Here is a 12,641-nt window from a genome sequence, read left to right on the forward strand (position 1 = left end):
ACCTCACCACTTTCTCCACCTGCTCGTCCATGATAGGAAACCACACTTTGGAGCGCAATCGACTTTTGGTTTTGACCATACCCTGATGACCATTGTGAGCCAGTTCCACCGCCTTACCTGTGAGACTCGACGGAAGAACTAATCTACTGCCGCGTAGCAAACACCCTCCCTCATCCATCGTGAGTTCGTCTCTCACATGAAATAAACTTTTGAGAATGCGCTGAGAGTCAGAGTTCAACAGAGGCAATTGCTTCATAATAGAGTGCCACTTGTTGTGTCGCACAGCCATCAGTGCTTTTTGCAAACAATCATCCTCCTTGGTGGCTTGGACGATGTCGGCCATTGACATCGGTAGTGGTCGGGATCGGTCAGTCACGTACCGAACATATTCTTCTGTTTCTAGTGCGTCTGACATGTCTACCTCCGAGGCTGTCCGTGGATGACGAGACAAGTAATCCGCCGGATTTTCCACCCCTGGGTGATACTCCAGCCGACATCGATAGTCTTGTAGCTGTAGCATCCATTTTTCTATCCTCGGTGGCGGCTTTGAAGCCGTGCCATTGAATAGAGGTAGTAGAGGCTTATGATCCATGGTCACAACAAAAGGGCGGCCATAGACGTATATGTGATAATGTTTACAACCCCAGTGCACTGCTATGGCCTCCTTTTCTATTTGGGAGTATCGTTGCTCCGTTTTGGTAAGCGACCTGCTGGCATACGCGACAGGGGACCATATTCCTCCCACCTGTTGTTGGAGCAATAAGGCCCCTAAACCCTTCGGTCCCGCGACGACAGCGATCTTGGTCTTTTTTTTGGGATCAAAGTACCTTAGCGTTGTCTCACTGGATAGCGCATCCTTAATGGCTTCAAACGCCTTTTGTTCATCTGACCCCCAGTCCCACGATTCAGAGGCTTTGGTTAACCTCTGAAGAGGTTGGGTAAGATTCGACAGATCTTTAATAAACCGGCCACAAAAATTGACCATCCCCAAAAAGCTTCTGACTTCGCTGACGCTGCTGGGAGGTGGGGCAATTCTGATGTCATTCACCTTTGCCGGATCCGGGGCAACGCCGTTTGCGGAAAAGATGTACCCAAAATATTGAATTCTGTCCTTCAGGAATTCGCATTTGCGGTGGTGCAAGGTAAGTCCTGAGTCTTGTATGCGCTGAAGTACACTCTGAAGGCGAGAGTGGTGTTCGGCAATTGTGGGAGCATGGATGAGGATGTCGTCACTAACGTTGATGGTTCCCGGCAGATCAGCCAACAGCTCCTGAATGACATTTTGGAATACCTCAGCAGCGCTGGATATCCCGAAGCTCAGCCGTTTGTATCTCCTCAGCCCGACATGAGTGGAGAATGTCGTGATGTACCTAGATTCTTTGGCTAGTACTAACTGATGGTACCCTGATCGAAGGTCGAGCTTGGAAAACCAACGCGACTCGCTGAGTTCTCCCAGGATGTCCTCAATGGTGGGGGTTAAGTGCCTCTCCCTTTTGATGGCGGCATTGGGTAGGCGCATGTCCACGCATATGCGGACCTCCCCCGGCTGTTTGGGTTTTCGTGCTACCACGATGGGTGACACCCAAGGTGTGGGCCCCGATACCTTCTCAATAATACCGGTTTTTTCAAGATGATCTAGCTCCTTTTCCACCTGTGGCCGAAGGTGAAAGGCAACCCTTCGGTGGCGGAGAGCCACTGGCTGGACAGTTTTGTCAATGTGTAGTTTGATTTCACGGCCCTGAAGGCACCCAATCCCTTTGAATACTTCCTTGTATCTGGCCAGCAGGTCCGCCACAGATTCTTGATGAATGCTGAACGCGAAAGTAACTATTCCCAGTTCTTCCGCCACCTTACAACCAAGCAGCATTCCTTGTCCCTCCTCCGTTACATACACTCTGGCCGGGATGGATTGTGAGCCATGAGCGATGTCTGTCTGGAACGCCCCTAATAGGGCCAGGGAGTGGCTTTGTCCGTAGGCGTAGACCCTTACTTTGGCTTTGGTCAGGGTCGGGGCTGGCACCATTCGCCGATATTCTTCTACCGCCTGGAGGTTAATTGATGCACCCGTATCTACCACTGCAACAGTCTCGTGGGTGCCAATATGGACCTGACACCTTGGCAGTTTCGCCCTCCTACTGTCATTGTTCCCTACCGTGAATATGGCATGGACCACATGCACGACATTGTTGTCCTCATCCATGTCGCTGCCATGTTCTGACTTGCTTGATGCTGTATTGTTGGATGCGCTTCCTGATCTTGCTTTCTTTGATCGACACACCTTAGCAAAGTGGTTTGTCTTTCCGCAGTTGGAGCACGTTTTGCCTCTCGCCGGGCACTCAAACGGTTTGTGTGTTCCCCCACAATATCCACACTGTCTCCCTTGCGGTCTGTTTGGCCTCGTCCTTTGTCTGTTTGCGGGTGCCATGACTGCATTGGCAGCCTCTTCCTTGATAGGATGCTGCAGGGCTGCCTCCATGTGGGATGCCCGAGCCTTCGATAGCTCCTTCGTTCTCCCCATTTGCAGGATATCGGGCAGTGACTTTCCTGACTCTTCCAGTATGCGTTCCCTGAGTTTCAACGAAGAGCAACCTTGTATTATCTGTCCCCTCACCTCCTTCGTTTCATCAGTGAACCTGCATGTACTCGGTAGGTCTTTGAGCCGCAAATGGAATGCATCCAGCGATTTCTCTGCTTGCTGCCTGGCCTGCCGGAATATGAACCTTTCGTAGTCAGTGTTGGCCATAGGTTCGAAATGCCTATTCAGCGCAGCAATGAGTGTGGTATGTGTTTTCGGGGTGTCCTCGACCAGGTTTTTTTATATTTTGTAGATGTCCTTTCCCCCTATGTGGAGTAACATGGCGCGTTTTTCGGCGTTTCCAACCTTTGTGGCTTCAAAGTAGAGAAGTACCCTCTCTACCCACTCTTTCCATTTAGGGGCCTGCGCTGAGGGGGCACCCTCGACTATGAACGGCTCCACTGGCGGTATGGCTGACATGGTGGTCTGGCTTTATAACGGGTGGATCCAAAAATGTTAAAGTCCTCTTTGGTGGCGGAGGAAGTGCGTAACGTATCTGCACTGCGAACTCCCTACTGTGCAGAGTGCATCACCTGATCAAGACAGGGTGGCTTAGGGTATCCCTAGTGTATTGTTCCAGAATTGAATATGTAGATAGACTCACTGGGCCGGTGAGGGTGCTAGCTGTGTCCCCATTTCATTTCAATTGAGGCAGTGTTTTTCTTTTTATCTCGCACCCCATCACGCTGGGCAGTATTTTGCTTGCAAAGTTTTTTTTTTTTCTTGCAGGAAGCTGCACACCTGTATGGCACGAGCACCACTTGATGAGTGGCCGCCGTCCGGGATGCAGCATTTTGCCACCCGGGGAAACACCGCGTGTATAGTGGCCGCCGCCTTTCGTTGAGCGCGATGAGCGCTGAAAACGCACTCTCCGCGCGAGCACTGCTCACCATTTTTCTTGTGTGGACCAGGATGAATCACTAGCGCAACAGCGCGGCTCTGCCCTCACTCGTCGCCAATGTAATGTACTAACTTCTGTTAGTACACTTCGTGCGGCTGGGGTTGGGCACACAAATAAACACACACAGTCTTTGCCATTTCGTGCGGCCACGCAGTCTTCGGGGGCCTCGGCAAACGCTATCGCACTCACTCACGCCGCGGCCACTGCCCCTTTAGACCACACCCCCCGTTTATTTATACCACCGCTCTCTAACCTGAGAGCAAACCATTACACTCTGAACGAGAGGTGAAACACACCTCTGTACATCCAGGGCTCATCAACTCCTCACGAGTTGGAATCGCCCCCGTAAGGACTGCCGGTGTCACGTGGTCTGTTTCGGCACAGACCTACGACACCACAACAGCAAACCGTATGGCGCAGTGGGGCAGCTCCTTCCTGCCACTGACACTATTGCCCTGTGAGGGACAGCAAGTGCAGAGCTACCTGAAAATGAGTGTGATTCTGTGTCTGGGCTGATGGACTGTCATGTAGTTTTCAATTGTTTACTTTCATAGGTCCCCTTTCATGTCTACCTCCTGCTCCAGCTCCCGAGACAGTCCTACTCGGCCACTCACATCCCAATCATTTCATCTGCAGGTGCTCCATACTGTGTGGCCATCTTGGAATGGTACTGTCCATATTGTAGCATTGATTTTGGTCCCCCAAGAAAGACCAATGTCTTGCTTCTAAATATGGCGGCTATATTGGAACGTTAAAACAGCAATGCACTATGTACCTTATTACAGCAATACAGCTGTCTGCTGCTTTGTTTAATTTTATTTTTCTATTGCAAGCATACACTCACCACGCTTTGGCAGTGGCACATTTTCTTGTGACTACTTTTACTCATAATATATCTATCACATGGTTGTTGAGTTTGAGTGTCTGTTGTATTGTGGATGGTCAAATAGGTGAATAGAAGAATGTGTCAGTGTGTGGATGAATGGATATAGTGCAGGGGTGAGCGACTGAGCGCTTTCGTAATAGCTTATTGGGCGCCTTGACTCACCAGTGACTTAAGAGTTTATAAGCCAGGCCAATTTTCATTGCCGAGGCTTGTGTCAAGTACATGTGTCCTGTGGTGTTGCTCTTTAAAGCTATGGATTATATTACATTTATGCAAATATTCATAATATCCTGTAACACGTAATATTAATAATTAAGATAATGTGTTGCAGCACAGTAACCACGTGCTCAACCAAATGCAACTAATGGTGGTGACATCTATGACACATTTAAGTCAGGTTCTCCTTAAAATTAACCCCACTTATTTTGCAAATATCGGGTACTAGTAAACCTACTTTGTGACTGTGGGTTACTATAAAATATTATTTCCAAGTCTTACAACGCAAGTCCTAATATATTGGCTGAATTGCATCTACCAGCTTCAGAGAGAAGCAATTTTTTAATTATATAATACATTGAAAGGAACACACAAGTACAACAAACATTTTTGATGAACCATCTGTTGTGTGTTCAAAGGAAACCCGTGGGTTGCTTAGAAGGTCAGCATATCACCCCAAGCGCTGTATTATTTAGAGGCAGCACAGAGCAGCTTAAGATGCATGGGCAGCCCCTCTTTCACCAGATGCTATCGATGTTGCATGTTTCTGTATATTTGTGAGCATTTTGCTGTAATTCAACCAGAGACAAACGAGCAAAACTCGGAAAATACTAATTAAATAGAGCCACTGACTTTTCATCGTACGTTTTCGAGTCCAACAACTAAATCTGTTTTATTTTAGGCTCACTAGCGGAAATCTGCATCTCATTGCCCTGTGACATTCACCGCGAATCAATCAAGTATACAACCACAAGTGGTAGGGCTGTGAACCATGAACCTGACCCGTATTCCTTTACACTGAATCTCCAAGCTGCTGCGTGAGTATGTTTTCAAGCCTGGACGTCAGTTGCGCGTCTGCTCTCAGTCAGACGTCAGGCACCAGGTCTCCAGAACTGATTGAGACAAGACCATATACATGTCGAGTAAAGAGGGTTTAAGCAAGGTTATGCCATTTATTGGCATGCTAAGTGTTTTCTGAAAACATATGCAACGCATTTACGTAGGGACGTTTTTACCCACTTTGACCTTAAGAAAACAAACAGCCTGATTGTTTCTCCCAAACACGCCCACCATGGGAAGAGGAAGGTCAGAATGTGCAGAATAGAACGCGATATAGAGTGCTCTGAACACGAATAGGCATAAATCTGGGTAGTTTTCCTTTGTGCTATGTGTTAACTCCATCCTAATATACTGTGTCAGCCACTACATTCCCTACTCCCCAAAAATAAATGCCCACTACCACAACCCCTGTATCATGCACACTGAAAGAAAGTTCATAGTACGGAGATACGACATGCAAACATCCCTTTCCACAAAATGCGCATTTCCTGGGGCAGATCAAAACACATGCAATGAGGTTCCTCTCAGCGCACAGCTTTGGAATCGCTCTAACAACCCCCGTGAAATACTGCATGTGCAAGCATTAGGTTTATTGTGGAATCCCAGAAGTGGCTCGCCCAGTCTTCTGAGAGACAAGTTGTACTGTACGTTTTCCAAGGCAGCAAATCTGCTGCCTACAGTGAGAATTGAGTACATTCTAATATGCTTAGCTCAGACTTTTTAAGACTTGCACCCTCTTGTCTGTTTTGTGGCGATGTCCATTCCAACGATTGATGCAGGTTACAGAGCACTGCGAGGATCTTTCTGATTCGGTTCCACCCCTTGTTGTTGCTGCTTCATCATCAAACTTCACCAACGGGTGACCCTCTTATCCCTGCACGTCAGAGTCTCCCTAGCTGCAATCCCTATGCCGGTCAGTCACTTCCCCACAGTTTACTCTTTGGGCCTGATGTATCAAAAATGTTGCATTTGCAAATGGTGCAAATCGCAAAATTCCACCATTTACGAATGCAAAACAGCCTTTCAGGATTTATGAAAGGCATTTGCAGTGAAATTTATGGAATCGCTAAAATACGGATTCCCTAAATAGATAATCGCAAATAGGGAATACCTATTTGTGATTAACTATTTATCATGCATTTCATAAATGCGAACTGGGCATTTAGGAAATGCAATTACCACAAATTCAAATTTTGTGGTAACCATGTGCAATTTTTAAAAATGCATTAAGCATGCATTTTTAAAAGTGCCATGTAGCGCACACATGCCCCTACGGCATGTGTGCACTTTGCATGTGCACAATTTCTTTGGGGGATACATCAAAGGGGGCCTTAGGCACCCAGCACCCTTGGATTTGCATTACCTAAGTTGTGAATTCCTAACAGGAATTCAGAAATTAGGAAATGCAAAACCATTCACACCTATGGGGCTTCAGGCCCATAGGGATAAAGGAGTCCCATTTCCATATTAGCGATTCCCTAATAGCGATTGCACATTTTAAGACATCTCTATTAGGGATTCGCTATTTTCTTACATACCATTTTGCATGTCTCAAATAGCGATTTCTTAAAATATGCTATTTAAGAAATGTGAAACGGGTCTTTGATACATTTGGCCCTTTCTCTCTCAACCACTTCATCCCACAAGGCCTGAAAGAAGCTTACACTGTTGCAACCTCAAGAGGAACAGGGAGAGGGAGAAGGAAAGGTAGAGGAAAAGGGAAGGAGAGGGAGTGAGAGTGTGTGTGTGTGTTTTGCATGAAAGGAAGAGGGCATAAACACTCCATATTTACAAAGCTACAGAGTATTTCTGCTTTCTCCTTGCACTGGCACACTGTCTGCAGCATAGGACTAATGCAGACACTCTTGCACCATGGTGCATAATTATGGGCCTTTGTGTAAAAGCTGTACCTGTTTTCTGTATTACTATGACCTGCTGTCTTGCTACCTGTGCTGTACCTGTTCTGTATTAGTTTATTCGGCACTACCATCACCCTTGCTGTGCCTGTTCTCTATTACATGTGTTACCAGTTTCCCAGTAATTGCAAGGTGGTAATACTGCATTAGGAAATTACCAATATTGGGGGCAGATAAATATACTCCTATGAATAAAAACTTTCATAAAGAATTCAAAATTACTTCAACAATATCTTTCTGTAAACTGGGCAATTTTCCTTCTCTAGAGTTGAGAAAGAGGATTTGGCCCTAGAAGACAGTGTAGTATTACCACATGAAATAGTACTGCAGTTGTCTCAACACCATTTTAGGCTTAAACTAATTTCTCTATTCAAAACTGTATTGAGAAGCCACTCTTATTGATGGACTATCTATGAATGAGCTTCAACTACTGATAGCCATGCTAAATGAGTCCTGTGCCGCTCTCCCAGACTTGAGCTCTTCACTGTTCCTTCACATCCTTTACTCTGTGCGACTCATCATCTGGACCCTGTGCTATTCTTCATTTCCAGCAGTCCTCAATTGCTTCTCCACCTCCTGGACTCTGTGCTGCTGTTTCCCCATGTCATATTCTCAACTGCTGCTAGTTAACCCGAACTGCCTCCCCTTTGGGTTCGCTGTGGTTTCCTTTTACTCCCATCTGTGCTCCTCCCGGACCGTGTTCCACGCCCAGTCCCCATTTGGATCCTGTGCTGCTCCTACGCCTTTGGACCTTGCAATGCTCTTCTCCTTTGTACTCTGCACTTATAGCCTCTTGGATCTTCCACTTCTCGTAGAAGCATCCACTGCACCTCCCACGTCATAACATACACTTCTTCTCCTGAGCCGGAGTGTCTACTCAAAGATTCTGCACTGCTCCCTACCACCTTTGGAGGCTGCTCAAACTGCCCCCTTTTCCACTCTATCCTCTCCTTCTCTCTCCCTCTCTCCCTCTTTCAACTTCTTGGGTCCCGCCCCTAAACTATATTTGATATGTCTGAGACCGTCTTAGCGCTGGCGTCTGCAAGAGTCTGTACTGCTACAAGCCACCGCCGGAATCTATGGAGGGAGCGAGAAGAGCATCATTATCTTCAATGTTTTTAGCAGGAAAAAACAAGAAGAAATGAGCTTGAAGTCTGTAAAGGAAAGTTTGATCTGGTCAGTAAAGGAAAGCTTGGAGTAAAAAAATAACCCCTAGATTTCTCACGTAGATACCAGTGTGGAAAGAGGACCCAAGGTCTACTGTGGACCCAAGAAAGTTTCCAGAACGAGGTGTCCTTCCCAAAGAGGAGCACCCCAGTTTTTTCTGTGTTTAGTTCCAAGCAGTGACTGCTAATCCAACTAACGATGGCTTGCATACAATTGTTGAAACAATGCACCACTTCCTCCATGCTGCTGCTGATAGACACTACAGTCGGAGTGTTGTTGGCATAGGAGATAGTTGAGAAACCAAAAGATGTTATTAGTTTTGCTAATGGGGCTACATATATTTCAAATAAAGTGGGGCTCAGTGATGATCCTTTTGGGACACTACAGGGCAAGGAGAAAGGTTTAGAGCTAAAATCTCCTAATGTGATTGAATAGTCTCTACCTGTAAGGAAAGAACATAGGAGATCATAGACAGGATTGCCGATCCCTAGCTCTACTAGGCGTTGCTTCATGACAGAGTGTGATTCACAGTATCGAAGACTGCGGATAGGTGGAAAAGGGCCACTACAACCTTATTTCCATTATCCATGATAGGAAATAGCTCTTCCATGGTCACTGCCAATGCTTATTCTGTACTATGGGCTTTTCTGAAGGCAAACTGTGCTCCATCAGACGACATCAGACAGCAAATGGACAACGGAGAAACTTCAGCCCTCATCCTCCTGGACCTCTCCGCAGCCTTCGACACGGTCTGCCACCGCACCCTACTAACTCGTCTCCACGAAGCCGGAATACAAGACAAAGCCCTCAACTGGATCTCCTCTTTTCTCTCCGGCAGAACCCAGAGAGTCCGACTCTCGCCCTTCCGCTCCGAAGCCATCAACCTCATCTGCGGCGTCCCCCAAGGCTCCTCGCTAAGCCCAACGCTGTTCAACGTCTACATGGCACCCCTCGCACAACTGGCCCGTCAGCACAACCTCAGCATCCTCTCCTACACCGACGACACCCAGCTCATCCTCTCCCTTACTTAAGATCCACACACCGCCAAAGCCAACCTCCACGAGGGACTGAAATCCATCGCCGAATGGATGAGAAACAGCCGCCTGAAATTAAACTCCGATAAGACGGAAGTTCTCATCCTCGAACGCTCCCCCTCTGCCTGGGACGACTCCTGGTGGCCCACCGTGCTGGACCCACACCTACTCCAGCCAACCACGCACGCAACCTCGGCTTCATCCTCGACCCCGCTCTCACCATGTCCAAACAGGTCAATGCAGTCTCCTCCTCCTGCTTCAACACCCTCCGCATGCTCCGTAGAATCTACAAGTGGATCCCAACGGAAACCAGAAAAACAGTGACCCAGGCCCTCGTCAGTAGCAGACTTGACTACGGCAACGCACTCTACACAGGCATCCCAGCAAAAGACATCCAACGACTCCAACGCATCCAGAACGCATCTGCCCGCCTGATCCTCGACATACCCCGCCGATGCCACATCTCCCACCACCTGAAGGACCCCACTGGCTCCCCGTGGACAAGAGGATCACCTTTAAACTTCTCACCCACGCGCACAAAGCACTACACGACGCTGGACCCGCCTACCTGAACAACAGACTCAACTTCTACGTACCCTCCCGCCAACTCCGCTCTGCCAACCTCTCCCTCGCCATCGTTCCCCGAATTCAACGCAAGACCTCCGGCGGCAGATCCTTCTCCTACCTCGCCGCCAAGACCTGGAACTCACTCCCGACCCCCCTGCGCCATACCCAGGACCTCCTCACCTTCAGGAGACTCCTCAAGACATGGCTCTTCGACCGATAGCGGCTGCCCCCCCCCCCCCCCCCCAGCGCCTTGAAACCCTAACGGGTACATAGCGCCCTTTATAAATTTAATGATTGATTGATTGATTGATTGATCCATCCAGAACCTGGTTTTGATCTAAATATTCAGAGTGGACAACGTTCAAATGCTTCACTAACATTTTTTCTGACATGGGAAGGTGCGTGGTAGGATGACAGTTCTTTCTTTTGTAAGGGTTAAATAAAGACTTCTTGAGCAAAGGGAGTATAGATCCCTTTTTCCAGTTGGTGGGGAACATGTGCTCATCAGTAATGCTGTTCAATAGGGTGGTAAGAGGAATATCAACTTTACTCGCTATCTCCTGAAGATCTTTCGGCAGACGGGGTCAGATGGGGCTCCTCACTTAGATAGTCCTAGTAATTCTGAGACTCCCTCTCTAGTGAGGGGCAGAAAGTTATAAAAATGTAGGTGGTTTAGACATAAAGAAGGATTACCTGAAATAGAAATGCTAATAGTCTGACTAGTGTCATATTCTCTATATACTACCTCTACCTTGTTTTAAGGAATTCGGCTAAGTTATTGCATAAGGTTTGACCAGGATATAGGGTGTTGACAGTGGATAGGCAGGAGAGCACCTGTCCTGTTTTAAAAAGCTCTCTGGAATATTTTTTGCTGACTTAATTTTTTGAGTAAAATAGCCGGTTTTCACCCCTTTAATCATAGTGTTATAGTCATAAATGATTTATTTAAACTTCATTCTTTCTTCTGCCTCCAACAACTTCTTCATTACCCTGAGCTTAGAAGAGCTTAGAAGAGAACCATGGTGCTGTCGGCTTCCATGATTTTTAACCTATCTAATTGGGGACAATTTGTTGGCTGCCACACTTATCCACTCAAGAGTAGCTAACTATGGCTGCATTGGAATCACCCATTAGGGATGGTTCAGCAGCCTCCAGAGCCTCAATCAGTTCATTCCTATTGATTTTGATTCAGGCCCAAACCAATTTAACCTGACCTGTGTTGTTAGCTGTACTTTTGCTTGATAGTATATCAATACTAAAGCTAATGCCATATGTTCGGGCCAAGTGACAGGAAGGATGTCTTCTAGCTGTAAGTCTAAATGGTTTGGAAAAAAAATCTAAGCTATGACCTGCAATATGTGCTGCGGAAGTCACAACTTGTTTAAGATTGAAGCCACTCATATTATCTATGAGCGATTTAGAATCTTTATTACTTAAATCTTCCAAATGAAAGTTGAAATCCTCTAATATTGTGTAGTTAACATATTGAATACATGATTCTAAAAAATCAGTTAAAGGTTCAAGGAATTTCTCTTTAGGACCAGGGGGTCTATTAATCAATAGGCTGTAGAACATGGAGTTATTGCTTAATTTATGGCTATTGCTAATCTTCCACCACATTTACCATCTTGGTCCAGCATAGCCTGCAGGTAAAGCTGCTGCTAAACCAGGGTCAGAAAATGCCTCTGCCCAGGTTTCTGTTAAAAATATGATATCTGGGGCGCGCAAGTCTAAAACATCTAAAAGCTCGTATTTATGCTTAATTTCAGTGCAGGGTTTCATCAGAATATTATTCAACGTAGGAGTCTAGATGGCGAGGTCCATGGTGAGGGGTAGAGGGAGGTTCAGGTTCGGCATTACTAGTGTAGTTAACGGTTCTATCCGGCATGCATAACGGCAATTATTAGAAACAAAATTGTCCCTTGCCAGGTTAGAGTTAAGATTGTTGCTTACCTACTGCATTGAGTTGGAGGACCATATCTCTTTGGTATCCCAAAATTTGGCCAGAATTCCTGGGGCAGGGTGCTGTCTGGCTGCGGATGGGAGCAGATGGGTTTGCCTTTGGCGTGGCTTGGTGGCACCCCACGCGCGTCGGAAGGCTCATTTAACAGCCCAGATGAAGAACTAGACCATCTACCAAGATGGCGTCTAGTATTTGTCTCACTCCAATGCCCAGCTCTAAACATGGCTGAGGGCAAAGCGCAAGTGCGGTAAATTAGCATGATATGCCAAGAGAAAAGCATGTTGTCAAAAAATGAAGTCTGGGTTTTTAACTCCTATGCTGCCAGGACTTTTCCCCTTCAGGTGCTAGGCCTTTTTTTGGCAATTTGGGGCAGTTTTCACTTAAACCCTCATAACGTGTTGCCCACATAAGCTACCCACACCAAATTTGCATCCCTTTTTTCCAACATCCTAGGGAATCTAAAGGTACCCAGAGTTTGTGGGTTCCCCTGAAGGAGACCAAGAAATTAGCCAAAATACAGCAACAATTTTGGTTTTTTTTTTTTTAAATAAAAAAGGGGAAAAGGGGCTGCAGAAG

Source organism: Pleurodeles waltl, chromosome 4_2 (assembly GCF_031143425.1).
Source record: "Pleurodeles waltl isolate 20211129_DDA chromosome 4_2, aPleWal1.hap1.20221129, whole genome shotgun sequence".
Classification (NCBI taxonomy): Eukaryota; Metazoa; Chordata; class Amphibia; order Caudata; family Salamandridae; genus Pleurodeles; species Pleurodeles waltl.